A 5428-nucleotide genomic window follows, 5' to 3' on the forward strand; every position below is an offset into this window, starting at 1 on the left:
CAATTCTCCTCTTATCTCTCTTTATCAACAACGTTTAATGAGCTCTTAGATCAGCTCACTACAACAAGACACTGCAGTGCACATTAATGCCAAGAGGTTGGCTATTGTGTCTGGTACAATCGTACTCTTCTCACACCTTGCCCATTCTACTATTTTGCCCCTCCAAATGCTGACCGTGGGATTTTACACAGACTTATTCACAGTTGACTCATTGTGTGGAGGAGTGCGCTGTCCGCAAATGGAGATGAAGTGGTTCAAAACATAGCTGTGATAAAATCTGTATGTAACCAACGCTGAAGCTCCTCCTGCATGTGGGCTCATGTGGGACATCGAGTTTTAGTTGGTCTGTGTAAAATAAACAAGCCAAGTCATGTGTCAGTTCTAAACTTTGTTAATTCTTTACCTCCTCATGTGTTTCAGCCAGGAACTATGATTGAATGGGGAAACCACTGGTAAGGCTCCACAATTTTCATTTGTTTAAAATATAAAGGATATCAGTTTCCTGAGCTTATGGCATTGTAAGCATCAAGTGTTCAGGTGATCATTATATCCCTGAAAATAACATGCCTTACAACAGGGCGAGGGCGATCATGTACAGACAGGAAAACAAAGAAGCAGTGGGCGGGTTCTTCTCTCAGATCGGTGACCTATGTGTTGTTCATCATTTGTGGGGTGAGTCCGTTACGTTTGTTCATCATCTCAGAGGTATTGTGTTGGATGTTTGGGGAGTAGTCAAGCTTTAATACCTGTCTTAAAGGAAAAAAGTAGCTCAACTAGCTCTGATTCTGCACAGGGACACAGAGATAAAACTGCTGCCATGTGACCTATTGTTTAAATTATGTGTATTTGTTTGTGGGTTGGTCATTAGACTAGAAACTAACTTGCTTGGTTTTTGTAAGAATATTAAAGCTTAATGTTTTATATGAGTAGCATAAATCCATTCACACTTAATGTAATGTATGCTTTGGTTACTTGTGCTTGCAGCTTATGAAAGCCTCCAGTCCCGGGAGGAAACCAGGAACTCTGCCTGGCTGAAGGAGGGATGGGATGCAAATGTATATTATACAGGTAGGAGAGATGCAAACTAACTACACATCATCTACCATTTAGCATAATGTCATGTGTGCCTCCATAAAATGATAATTAAAAGCCAATATTTTTAGTATTTGCAAGAGAGATTTAGATCAAATCAGTGACTGAAGTTGTGGTTTAACTTTATTGGGTGCAATAACAGTTGTTGCTTCAACATGTTATAGATAGGATTGCATATGGGAGTAATGACAGCATGTAAAAGTTAAAATGCTTCACAATTCAGACAAGATGGAAAAGCACTGCAGATATTGTAGTTCACAGAAGCAGCGAGTAAACAGTTCAGACAGACAACTTGTGTAAGTTCCCTGTGAAGTGTTGAGCAACAGATGGGAGAATAGGAAGAGATCAGTGCAGAGCCGTCCTGCAGCAGCAAAGTGAGCAGGTGAGCACAGGGTTATATGTGAGTTGGCATATTAGGGAGGAATTGACTGAATAAAATATACATAGAGAAAAGAAATTCAGTATATTTATTGATTTAATTTCCACAGTATTTGTTCTCTGCCTCAGCTTAATAACACACATTTATAGTTGGATACATGTTTCTGCAACAAAGTATTATCTGGGAAATGTATGTAAAACACAGTGAACATGACATAATGAGTGTATTCTAATGATTCATTTAACTCTACTTTACAATATAAGTGCTGACCGGTAACATCTATCATATCATAATGGTGTAAAGTTCTGTGTACCATTATTATAACCTTTAGAGCAGGGTTGTCAATCTCAGTAAAATCAGATCCTAATAAACTATAAAAACTCCAAATTTTCCAAAGTACATTCTGAAAATGTTCACATTTAATGAACTATCTTTTTACAAAACATTATGAACAACCTGAAATTTCTTAAGAAACAAAAGTGCAATTTCAACAATAGTGTGCCTCAGTTTATCATTTACACATGTGCAGTACAACTTCCAGATCAGTGTATCTACAAAGGATCTGGAACTGAACAATGTAGTATTTTACTTTATGATCAAAGCAACAAATTTCACACTTTGCAAAGTCATCCCGCGGGCCGTATGTTTGACACCCCTGCTTTAGAGGCACCATTATCCTTTTAAAATGGAAATTATCATTAATTCCATTGTCTTTGAGTTAATATATTTTTAACATGTTTCTCTTGGTCTGTCAGAAGCATGAAGTCCAGGATAATGACTCGCACCGAGAGTTCGCCTTTACAATAAGAAGATGGCTGAAGCTGGGAGCATCTCTTTGACTAAAACTCATTCACCTACTGCCAGAGCAACATGTAGATTGATTTTGAATCTGCTGGATGATCTGTATTACGTTCAAGGATGTAAACTAAAACATTTTCTGATTTATATATTGGCACAGCAGCCAGTCATGAAACGTAATGATGTAGTGTTTGTGTGCAAAGAATCCTGTGTTTCATGTTTCAAGACATTTAAGTAAAATATGTGGAATGACAAACTGGCACAATGAAATGCCAAATGATATGCCTTAAACTACTTGCATGCATGTTACACTATGGATTGAAAATGACGTGGTTGTGGAGAGCTGGTTGCAGTATGTTTCCTGCTTTCTGTTTTTATCATGAGTTGTGGTAATGGCCAGTGAATTTGTTTTTCCCAATAGTCTCCACCCAGTCTTTTATGATTGCACTTTTATGACTGGATATGAATCACATTTACGGATATCACACTGCTTCACAGCTGTGTCTGTGATTCAAATGTTTGATGAAATAAAACTTGTCATTAATATATCTGATCATTTCTCTGTTTAAACTTTACAGTAGCTGTGTAACTTCTGGTATGAGGTGGTCAGTATTTTCAAAATAAACGTTGACCAACACACAGCACCATAAAATGTCTGACTACAGGCTTTTAATGAAGCATTTTTACTGTGCCTATTATGGTGAAGACACCTAACGTGCAATCAAAGTTCAAAGAAATGGCTACAGCATGATAGACGTTGTAGATATTTGACTTTACTTCCTGTTTGTCACATCTGACACGTTTGCCTTCTCCCTTAGTATCTCTCTTTCTTAATTTTAGATTAGGGTAATTTGAAGTAAGGATTGGTTATGTTAAATAAGGTCTGCTAGAACCTAGCTTAAACTAAGCTAATCGAGCTCAAACCGGAGATACTCTTCCTTTTTAGCTACACGTTCGCGTCGCGTATCCATATGTTAGTCTAACCTTGGCTATGTTATGCTAGGTTACGATGAATTAGGTTGGGTTAGGATGATGCACAATACTATTTAACTATTTAGTTGAATAAAAGTGAACTTCTTTTAGTTCACCCCTCTCCTTTCTCTGACTGTAGGTGTGTGTGTACCTGCTCACAGTGGCAACCAGGTCAAGTGCTCGTGGCTGTGCCTGCCTTAAGTTGTCCCGAGGTTTAGCAGGGGGATCTGACCCGTCATGGACCAACCCGTCTTCCATACTTGCCTGTTTTTTGAAAACATTTTTCTTCTTTTATTTACCTCTCAAGCTATTTGCCTGTTTTTTTTTTTTTTAACCCTTTGATACACAAGCTATGCATACCCCTTCTAAGGTACAATATGGGTCCAAAAGGACCCGTATTCGTTTCATGTGTTATCTCATGCATGGCTCAGTGTTTCTTTGCTATATTTTTTTAAATCAATTTATTTAATTATTTAATATTCCAAGTATTCATTGACTATCTTGCTTTTGATTACCACAAATCATTATTTTCATTCCCCCCTTTCCTTATTTATGAACTAAAATAGTTTTTGTAGAACAAAATCAGGTTCACACACATGGGTTTCAAATGACCCCTGTGTGCCAAGTGTGATAACAATGAAAAAAAGACATACTATAACAATAATATTGTTAAAATTTATTATTTTAGCAGTGGTTTGTACCAAACAATACATTTAATATTTGAAATCTTTATTTGTCACTTTGCTGAAATAATTATTTTCAACAATATTATTATTATAGTATGTCTTTTTTTCATTGTTATCACACTTGGAAGACAGACTAGGGGTCATCTGTGACTCATGTGTGTAAACCTGATGTAGTAATACAGCAACTATTTTAGTTCATAAATTAAGAAAGAGGGAATGAAAAAAATTATTTGTGGTAATCAAAACTAAAATATTTAATGAATACTTGGAATATTACAAAAACACAGTCACAGCGTTCTCGCACACTGCACCTGCTCACAGTGGCAACCAGGTCAAGTGCTCGTGGCTGTGCCTGCCTTAGGTTGTCCCGAAGTTTAGCAGGGGGATCTGACCCGTCATGGGCCAACCAGTCTTCCATACTTGCCTGTTTTTACTAAAGTACTTGTACTTTACGTTTGCATTACTTTTTTATGGTACGTAATACTTCTACTCCATAATGATTTATAACAAAATAGTTTTACTACACTGCATTTTACTGACCGATACATTGCGCTCTAGTTACTTTTCAGATTTAAATTTTACATTAAAAACATTTCGTCAGGAGACGAACTGTAGGTTGGGAACAACTGGACTATAATATCTAACTGTATACAACATAGTTTTTAAACCACAGTAAACATTGATGCATCAGTAAGAACAATGTCATTTATTATAATGCAGTAATAAGTCAAAAGGGCTAAAATTCTGCAAACAAGTACTTTTACCTTCCTTACATTTAGTTGATAATAATTATTTTCGTATGCATGACTTTGTAATGGAGTATTTTTTTATTGTTGCTATTGGTACTTGAATAAAGAATATAAATACTTTGTCCACCACTGGTTTAAAGTGACAGTGTATCTATAGAAGGCACTGCATACTTTTATGACATTTTATGTGTAAGAATATAAGACTTTCTTACCAGAATGTAGGAGGGAGCGCTCTACCTGAACGGTTGATTCGATGTCTGTGGAGTCTCTCTGTTTAGTGAGAATGCAGATATGTATTCCTGAAAGCATCCTCTTCAACATGCTTCTGATACTCTCTCTTCTTCCTCTCCTTGAAAAACATCAGGTGTACAATCTGATGCAACAAGAGAAACTAGGGCTGTCCTCGACTAAAGACATTCTTAGTTGACTAACACTTGTACGATTTTGTCGACAAATAGATACGTTGATTTAAAATGACAGATCTGTAAAACTGAGTTTCTCTGCAAAACATGATGCAAAAGCTGTTTTTACCAGAGCTCATAAATTACTTGGAAATAACTCATTCCAGATGAAATAATTACTAAAGTAATCTTAGTCGTCCAAGACCAAAACGACTAATTAGTAGACTAATTGACTGAGAGGGGGCAGACCTAAGAGAAACAAGCTTGTTTTTCACAGTTACATGTACATTTTCACACAGATTAGAGAAATATATGTGAGCCACCGCATGCAGCACGGGTTATTTATGGACA

This window comes from Cottoperca gobio, chromosome 5 (assembly GCF_900634415.1).
Source record: "Cottoperca gobio chromosome 5, fCotGob3.1, whole genome shotgun sequence".
Classification (NCBI taxonomy): Eukaryota; Metazoa; Chordata; class Actinopteri; order Perciformes; family Bovichtidae; genus Cottoperca; species Cottoperca gobio.